The sequence below is a fragment of the Solanum verrucosum genome, unplaced genomic scaffold (assembly GCF_900185275.1).
Source record: "Solanum verrucosum unplaced genomic scaffold, falcon-dt-bn FXZP01000185.1, whole genome shotgun sequence".
Taxonomy (NCBI): Eukaryota; Viridiplantae; Streptophyta; class Magnoliopsida; order Solanales; family Solanaceae; genus Solanum; species Solanum verrucosum.
Window position 1 is genome coordinate 301,531 of NW_026020228.1, and position 10,446 is coordinate 311,976.

The 10,446-nt window shown below is 35.2% G+C and overlaps 1 pseudogene; it reads right to left on the reverse strand.

The window, feature by feature from the left end:
- Nucleotides 1-4,827: 4,827 nt before the first annotated feature.
- On the reverse strand, nucleotides 4,828-5,975 carry LOC125831905 (uncharacterized; annotated as a pseudogene).
- Nucleotides 5,976-10,446: the final 4,471 nt, after the last annotated feature.

Genomic DNA, 10,446 nt, shown 5'->3' on the forward strand with positions numbered 1-10,446 from the left:
AAATCCCCCTCAACTATCTGAATTCATACCAAACTATTCTTCATTTACCTTTCGACCCCAAATACTTATCACGTCAACTTTTTGGCTCAAAAATACCTTTGATATTAACCATTTGGTTCATAATTGCCCTTATTTTTAACGAAGCCCCCTGAAGTAAAATAATTAAATATTTATTTATTATTTTTCTAATCTAATTGAATTAATGTTAAACCCTTATCAAATAAATAATTAAAATTACACATGATTCATGTTTTGACCCGATATGCATAAAATAATATTCAAAAATTATTAATTTCATGATATGTTACTATTAAGTATTGACCTATTTTATATCAACCGCCAATTTATTATAAGGGAGTACTCATAATTGAGATTTAACTAAAATTCATACTCGTCCCATATGATATTTCATCTAAAAAAGATTATTATTATTCAGATAAATTTTCCATTCAATTATCTGTCTTGCTCATTCTTTTTTTTTTTTTTTCTTAAATGAACTTACATGTTCATATCCTCTTAATTATATTATTTTCATGGTGTGTGGGTGTGTGGGGTAGGAGGAAAAGTTATTTTCATTCTTTTATTTTGAATTTTGGGTACACACACAAGAAAAATGCACTATACATATATAGTCACTTAATTAAATCTTCTATTTGAACTACATATTTTTGTATGAATGTCGTCGTTATTATTATTTTTTAAAATCAAAATGATCTCGTCGTTATTTTACTCTTTTTTTTATAAAGATATTTTACTCCTTTTTTTTTGTCATAAGTTGAAAGAAAATTTAAATTTAAAATGATGGAAAAGATCCAAAAAGAAAAAACAAAAAAAACAATGGAAGAGAGAGGATAGGAGAGGGGGGGGGGGGGGGAGGGAAAGTGTAGAGAGCAGAGGACTAACCTTTTTTGTTAATATTATTTTATTATGAAACTCAAAATCAAGTCAATCATATGTTCCTATATATTAAGTAACTTCAATTATTTACAGAAAAAGACCTAAAATAACCCTGAACTATGCGATTTGGTACAATATTGCCTTTCATCCACCTTATAAGTGCAGACCATTAGAAATAAGAGTATTTTGAGCGAAAATGTTGATGTTAGTGATATTTGGGGGCTGAAAGGTGGATCGAAAATAATTTTGTACCAATTCAAATAGTTGAGACATATTTGTAGACATTGAAAATTTTGTGGGACTCTACAAGACATGTTCAATTCGAACTGGGACTCTAGAAGGTGTGTTCAGTTTCAATTAGAATTTTTGGAGGCTACTCAACCACAAACCCTAGTTCATGCCTATATAAAGGTTACTAAATTCCCTTAAAAGGCATCTCGAATATTCCGCAAATTGATGGAATATTCATATAGATGTCAAATCTAAATCATCCAGTTCGAGAAATACGCCACTAACGGCCCTCGAATCATGGATAAATCTTAGGAGAGTAGAAACAAGGGAGGAACATAATTGAACCCGCAATCTTTATCAATAAAGTTATGTTTCTTCCTATTTTATTGTGATTGCAATTTATTTTCTATCACTTTAAAATTTGTTGCAAACAAATTGGCACGCCCAATGGGACCAAATTTGCCCTTCATCTCTTCTCTCTTAAATCAAATCTGAAAATATGAAGCTGCAAAGGTGGAAGAATGAGTACTTCAAGTCTCATCTTTGAGTTTCATCAAGTCTACACTCCGACAAGCCTTGAAGCAGGGGGCATTTGTAGACATTGAAATTTTGTGGGACTCTACAAGACATGTTCAATTCTAATTGAAACTCTAGAAGGTGTGTTCAGTTTCAATTAGAATTCTTGGACTCTACAAGATGTGTTCGATTCGAGTAGGGACTCTGCAAATTGTGTTCAACTCAAATTAGGATCCTTGGAGGCTACTCACCCTAAACCCTAAACCCTAGTTCACGCCTATATAAAGGGTATAAAATTCCCTTAAAAGGCATCTCAAAATATCCCATAAATTCTTGGGTATTTTTAAAGATCAAGATCTCGAATATTCCGCAAATTAATGGAATACTCATATAGAGGACAAATCTAAATCATCATAGTTCGAGAAATATACCACTAACGGCCCTCGAATCATGGATAAATCTTAGGAGAGTAGAATCAAGGGAGGAACATAATTGTACCAACAATTTTTATCAATAAAGTTATGTTTCTTCTTTTTATTGTGATTGTAATTTATTTTTCTGTCACTTTAAAATTTGTTGCAAACAAATTGGCACGCCCAGTGGGATCAAATCTGCCCTTCATCTCTTCTCTCATAAATCAAATCTGAAAATCTGAAGCTGCAAAGGTGGAAGAATGAGTGCTTCAAGCCTCATCTTTGAGTTTCAACGAGTCTACACTTCGACAAGCCTTGAAGCAGGGGCATTTGTAGACATTGAAATTTTGTGGGACTCTACAAGACGTGTTTAATTCTAATTGGGACTCTAGAAGGTGTGTTCAGTTTCAATTATAATTCTTGGAGGCTACTCAACCACAAACCCTAGTTCATGCCTATATAAATGTTACTAAATTGCCTTAAAAGGCAACTTGAATATTCTACAAATTGATGGAATATTCATATAGAGGTCAAATCTAAATCATTCTAGTTCGAGAAATATGCCACTAACGGCCCTCGAATCATGGATAAATCTCAGGAGAGTAGAAACAAGGGAGGAAGAGAATTGAACCCACAATCTTTATCAGTATAGTTATGTTTCTTCCTATTTTATTGTGATTGCAATTTATTTTCTACCACTTTGAAATTTGTTGCAAACAAATTCTGGCACGCCCAGTGGGATAATCTCTACCTCTCATCTCAACTTTTCAAGCATCAAAGAATAACAAGATGACTTCCATGAAGAAAAACTCTCAATCAACTACCTCTAAGGCCACTAGCTCCTCATTCTCTACTGAAGTTGAAGGAATTCTTGGTGTTACCTTTGGAAGTTTCAGAGTTGTTACGAGGAGCAAGGCTGCTACACTAGGACAAAAAGCACTTCAAGTGTCGTCCGCATCAACTATTGTTTTTGGGTTTTCGACTCCAAAAGGAGCAATTTCCTCCACAAATGCTTTAGAAGGAAGAAGCAGTGTTGCTGAAAAGATCAAGAAGACATCGACTCTACTTAATCTATCTAGTTCCAAGAATTCTACCACGACGGAGAACTATGATTCAACCAATGAATCATCTCCACATGCATCGCGTAACGTGAGTTCGATGAAGATTAACTTACGCGACAATCCATGCTACTCTCCTACATCTCCAATGATCATGCAAACAATAATGACTGCTGCTTCTTCTCCTGAGGAACAACTCGCAAATCTGACGAAGTTGGTTGAAGGATTGACAAAGCATGTACAACACCAAGAGTCTTGAATCGATAAGGTGATGGTTAGGATGAAAGGACTTTTAGATGGAGTAACGAGCCATGCGCCTGGAAAGGGTGTTGAAGTTCAAGAGATCAGAGATCATGCGAAGAAAGCACTGTTTGTTAATGAGATGCTAGTTTCTTCCGAAGGAATGATCCCACTCGATCGCTTTAAGGAGTTCATTGAAGGCACAATCAAAGATAAGTATGAAGTCTCCACTAAGTCTTCCCATGTATGCCAAGCCATACACTGCGAGAATTGATAACTTCAAAATGCCTGCTGGTTATCAACCCCCCAAATTTCAACTATTTGAGGGTAAAGGAAATCCAAAACAACATGTTGCACACTTTGTGGAGACATGTAATAATGCTGGAACCTATGGAGACCATCTTGTCAAGCAGTTTGTCCGCTCTCTAAAGGGAAATCATTGGTACACAGATCTTGAGCCTAACTCGAGTACGTTTTGCAGAGTTAGAAGTACTTGATGAAAATGGGTTAGAAGCTCAACGAAATCTTAAATGTTATCAAGTTCGTCTATCTCGTGCTTTTAACAAGAAGGTTCGCTTGAGGTGCTTCCAAGTTGGAGACCAAGTTCTCGCGGTAAGAAGACCCATCATTACTTCGCACAAGTCTGGGGAAAAATTTACCTCAAAGTGGGATGGACCATATATCGTACAAAAAGCATATTCAAATAGTGCTTACAAGCTTGGTGACGCAGATGGCGTAAGGATCAGTCCTATTAATGCAAAATTCCTGAAGAGGTACTACCCTTGAAGTAAGATGATGCTCCTTAAGGTACGAGCCTAAACTGAATGTCACTCCTGGCCCGCAAGAGTATAAACTGTGTACGTCACAAAAAAAAAAAATATAATCACTCACTTCCCTAGAACTATACGCTGTGACTTGATCCTCTTCACTGAGGTACGTAGGCGCTTAGAATATATCCTAAGTTCAGTTGCATCATGTTCTCACTTGATCTCACATAAAAGTTAAAGCAATAAATATTTTGTTTTATCTTTTATTTTATCAAACTTTTGACTTGTACAAAGTATTGATGGGTCAATGGAAGGGGGGCAAACCCTTATAAAATATGAGCTTCTTTAACAGTAGGCTTGAAGTCTTTAAATTTAGACAAGCATGCGAGTTAAAATCTTCAAATTCTTCAAGTATACAAGTTGAAGTCTTCAAATTCCACAAAATAACAAGATAAGTTCTGTGAGTTTGTATGTTAGACTCTTAAATCAACCAAGTTTGCAAAACAAAGTCTTCGAGTTCTATAAAATGGCAGTTCAATGTCTTCGAATTCTATGAATTTGCAAGTTAAGGTCCTAAAACATGTTACGAGCTGAAGCATTAAACTCCACAAAATCCACAAAAGATCTTGGCTTGAATCTCCTCAACATTCTTCTTAGTAGCTTCTGAAATAGCTTCAAGTCCTTCTCGCTCTTCTTGTAAAGTTGCTAGCTCTGCTTAACCTTCTTAAGCGATTTCTTGTTAGAAGAAACGTGTTTTTCCTTCTCACCCTCTTCTACTCTGAACAATTCAAGATGCTCTTTGGCATTAGAAAGCAACTCCATCTTCTTATCTTCACGTGCCTTGTCAACAAAATTAGAGTGTTCTTGATCATAAGAAGTAGCATGATCAAAAAGAGAATCTACCAAGCTCTTCAATGGTGAAAGATCTAATAAATTCATCCCACTCACCTCCTTAAAAATCTCACAAATATCATTTTTGTAAGATGATATATTGTCTAGAGAAGTCCTGGAAAGTTTTCCACAAATCTCTTCCCAAAGACCCAAGATGTACTTCCTTTTGTGGTTGAACACAACACTTTTTCCTTCGAAGACAGAATTAGCTCCATTACTCTTTGGAAGAACTCGAGAAAGTTCATTTGAATTAGGAGTCAACCCTTTTAAAGTTTGGCCATGAGAAGTAGATGATGTCTTTTGTTCTTGCTTGGTATTTGAAATTGATTTTGCCTTAGGTCTAGATATTGCAGTAGACTCATCACTAACTTGTGGCCTTTCATGTGACGATCCTAGTGAATGTCCAGCAACGTTGACCTATAAGTGAAAAAGGTGGGTTAGCAAAGTCATTTTATTCAAGATCCAGAAAAAAGAGGAAGGAAAGAAAACCCTGTCACTCTGAATTGTCAATGATCTTGAAAGATTATTGACACTTTGGACCTCTACGACTCCTAAATCAACAACTTCAACCCCAGATGATTCAACCCTTTGCCTCTTCCAACATCGATCCTTTCTAGTTTTGCTTGTTTCTTGAAAGGCCCGTTTACTAGAGAAAATAATTTGGGGACATTTTTCTTTATCAGTAGAAGTATGAACTACTTCTTTCTTAGATGCCTCAGAGGAGTTAAGCTTCTTACTTTGATGTTAGGGAGCAAGTTGTGTCTTGACTTTTGAAAGTGTCTTCTCGATATCTTGACTTTTGTCTTCTAAAGGGTATCAAATTTTGACCCAACTTTCTCCACCAAAACGTCCAAATTATCCTCAAGAAACATTCCATGGGATCTCTCCCACCAAGATGAATATTGGGTAGTATAAAGCTTCTTTGCGGAAGTTACTGCAGGAGGAAATGTCGCTTTAGACATAGTTGCACGTGATATGCAAATGCACCAATATCTAAGGCCTTCATCGAGTGACTCAACACGAATATCATTTTCTAAATAGCCAGGAATATCTTGATGGAAACAAAATTGACGACTAAATCGGTGCAGGCTATATGGCTCAATGACAAAGGAACCTCCCCTCCTCAATGAAAGATAATTAAAACGAAGGCTCATAAAATAAGCTAGCTCTAACTCTGGTGCTTTGCCATCATCAATATAATAAGTAGGGTGAGACCTACTAAGTATGATCGCATTCCACACAATACTTTCCCCCCGATGAACACACTTTCTTGCCTCATCTTTGTCAAAAAACTTTGCAGCACTTTCCCTAGCATATACCACCATTTGTGGCAGAAGGTCCACTAGTAAGAGGATAGTGTGTCTTGAGATACTAAGCAAGTCAAACTTAAACATAGTTGATGGGAAAAAAAACTCTTATATGGTCTAACTGTGAAGAATTTGAAATTCTATTTAAGCCATGATATATGCTCGCTAAGACCGGAACCGCAAGGCTAACCCTTCTATCGCTCGCCATTAAGCTTGCCATCTTGAAAGTTTCAGGCCGAATGAAATTCCCTTCTTCAGACGGAAATACAAAGGCACACAACCAACATGACAAAAAGGTCGTCAGATAAGTCTCATATTTTTGGTGTTTCGCTCCAAGCTTAGAAAATACCATCTCTTGAGAACTTAACCATGTGTTTATCTTGTTGGATTATGAGTAGATGACAAACGTCAAGATTTCTTCTCTTTCCTTGGGGGAGCTAGCTCATATTTGAGATCTTTCTTGCACCAAAGTTGTATCCATTCACTAAAAGAGACCCCTATATTACCATTATTTTCCTTTTTAAGATGATGAAAGGCAACAAACATATACTCACAAGTTCGGGGGAGAAATCCTTCCCTCTTGTCATCAAAACCTGTAAGTTCCGTGGCATTAGGTATCACTTCTTCGTAAGGGACTCCGCTAATTGACAAGCCACCAAGAATATGCAAATCCCAAAGAGATATCGATGCTTCTCTAGTAGATGTAAGTAATGTATTTGTTTGAGGGCACCAAGCCTCACAAAAGACTTGTATAATACTGGAGTTCCAATCATAAGTAAAAAGAGAAGCAAATATAGCATCACGAATATAAACATTGTTTAGACTTTGTCCATTTTTTCTTAAGACATCTTCTGTCCATTCCCAGTATCCCGGAATGCAATGATATTCACCTTCAAGCACAATGTTGTCCCCCAATGTAGTTCCTCTTGAATCATGCGGGACCTAAATTTGAAAGAGTTCTTGCGATATTTGTACCTTGAGGATTTGCTTTCTCAAGATACCACACTTTGGAGGCTTTATTAGATTTGTGATCGTATTCGGATGTCCAACTTCTCATATGAACCGTGTTCCTCAATTGTGGCCATGGATCAACATATAGACCAACTAAAGAATCCTAGACCAAACACTTAGTATCCACCGTGCTACCCTCTGTTCCAATGATGAGATATTTGAGTTTAGAAGATGGGAAAGTATAATCCTTGAAGAAAACCATTGTTCAAACTGCAAAAACAGTGTTAATATTTATTTATGATGATGCGCGAAAGAAGATAAAACTTGAAAAAAAAAGGGTAGTAAAGAAGGGGAGAATAAAAAGCCTCAAGATTAGTGTTCTTCAAGGCGGTGACGTTAAACACATCCCTTCACGCCTTATGTTGTAATATTCGGGATCTCGTAAAGCCTTAGATTAGTGTTTTTAAGGCGGGGACGTTAAACACATCTCTTCACACCTTATGTTGTAGTATTCAAAATTTATTAAAGCCTCAAGTTGGTGATCTTCAAGGTGGGAACGTTAAACACATCCCTTCACGCCTTATGTTGTAGTATTCGGGATCTTGTAAAGCCTTATATTAGTGTTTTCAAGCCGGGGACGTTAAACACATCCCTTCACACCTTATGTTGTAGTATTCAGAATTTATTAAAGCCTCAAGTTGGTGATATTCAAGGTTGGGACGTTAAACACATCCCTTCACATGTTATGCTCAAGTATTCAGAATTTAGTAAAGCCTCAAGTAAGTGATATTCAACGCGGGGACGTTAAACACATCCCTTCACACCTTATGCTCAAGTATTCGAAATTAGTAAAGCCTCAAGTTAGTGATCTTCAAGGCGGGGACGTTAAACATATCCCTTCACACCTTATGCTCAGGTATTCGGAATTTAGTAATGCCTCAAGTTAATGCTCTTCAAGGCGTGGACGTTAAACACACCCCTTCACACCTCAAGAACAAACCCTTGTGTAATAAAGCTCTCTATTGTGTAGCCTCCACAAAATGTCGGTCTCTGAAAAGAAAGACACAAAAAAACATAAATATACATATATATAAATAAAATATGTATACCTTGTATCTTGATGCCTTCATGGTCAAGCTTCGAAGAGACTAGAAAAAGAGGAGGAGCTCCAAAAGTGGTGATGTTGATAATGAAATAAAATGGAAGAAAGACCTCTATTTATAGATGTCATGTGATGGGAATAAAATCCTTCTCGTAGTTCAATTACAATTTTTTTTTGACTAAGACAATAAAAAAATATGAGTGGAACTGTAATTCCTAATTTAATTACAACTTTTTTTTTTAACCAAGCGGCAGTTCTTAAAGTCAAGAAAGGAAAGGATTTGCGGTAAATTGCCTCATACCCGCAAACATCGAGGCGGTGCCTTTGGCTCAATTCAAATTGGATAAGGAATATGTATATGTGGTGGAAATGTGGCTCCCATTTTGAGTAAAATAAGGAGAGTATACATGAGGCCCACATATTTGCACGAGATCAAAAGATCACTGGCAACACCTTATATGATTTGGTATACCAAATCATTTGTTATCATACATATATATAATAATAAAAAATATACATTGAGAGTGCTAGCAGTACATGGCGTGGATAATTATAAAGATATAATTTGACTAAAAATGATTTAATAATTCGTCAATACTTCAAGTCTAGTCTTTAAAAGATAAATTATTTTGACAAGATTTGAGGCAGGGGTATTTGTAATCATTAAAAAATTATTACATATAAATTTATAAAATAATTTGAATTATATTAAATTCATAAATATATTAGTCCAAATAAATGTTATGGATTAATATAATTGGGCTAATTATTTAAGTCCAGTAAATATGAGTTCAATTTAATTGATTTGAGCTACAATAGATGAACCCAATTTCATCTCATCCTAGATGCACATTTTTTTAGTACCACATGGCATGTCAAGTCAAATAAAGAAGTCAATAGGATCATGACATGTGTCAAAAATGACAAGTCCGCTCCATAAAACCCATATGTCATGTCACTTAAATCTGATTGGGCGAAGGGAATCCTGATCCAATCACAACTCCACTATTCTAAAACTATAAATAGAGGTCCTCATAATTAAGAAAAGGGATCGAGAAAATTCTAAACAAGAAGCTAGAAAAAACCCGTGGTACAAACACCATAAAATTCCCTATAAGCTACAAGTTTAAGAATTCAAGCATTCAAGTTCAAGAACGATCAAGATCAAGACCATCGGATTCAAGAACAACCTCGAAGCCCTTGAATTCAAGTAAAAGTCAAGATCAAGATAAAAGTTCAACTTCAAGTTCATCGAAGATTCAAGAACAAGCTTTAAAGCTCTTGAATTCAATATCAAGTTCAAGATCAAACTCAAGAGCCCTTAAATTTATATTTGAAAAGGCGAATTCTGAGGAATCATAGAAATTGTAACACTTGCACTTTGAAATAATAAATACGGTTGTTGCGATATTTTTCCGTTCTTGATTACTATTTTCTCGACGTGAATTTTATTGTCTACAATATTTTAGTTTCTTGTCCATAATAAATATTCAACATTTGAATGATAATACCTCTTAGCTTCATTATAAAAACATGACAAGTACAAATTGTACTTTATAACTTCATCATTTAAATAATTTTCAAGTTCATTTCGGCCGTGTTTGTATCATATGTTATAAAAACTGATATGAATTTGCATAAAGTCTCATGTAGCATTACAAAAGAAAAGTTCAAGTTATATACATTCAGTGTTGTATTCCTTATATGACTTATGCATTAATAATAAAGTGGATTTACAATATTATTAAGGATAAGTCTGGTCGTCTTTATAATTCTGATATAAATTATGCATGAATGATAAAGTGAAGATTACAATATTATTAAGGATGAGTCTGATCGTCTTGATAATTTTGATATGAATAATATATGAAAAACTAGGATGAATTGAACTTGGAATTTGTAATATTTGTTTTGGTATAAATCTATTATGAATTATGCATAAAAAAGAGTGAATTCGAATATTATATGTATAGGATATAATAAAATTCAATTGTTATGGCAGAATGGATACAATATAATTTACCTTATCATTACTTCCACCTATGGATACTATCATCATATAATGTGATTTCA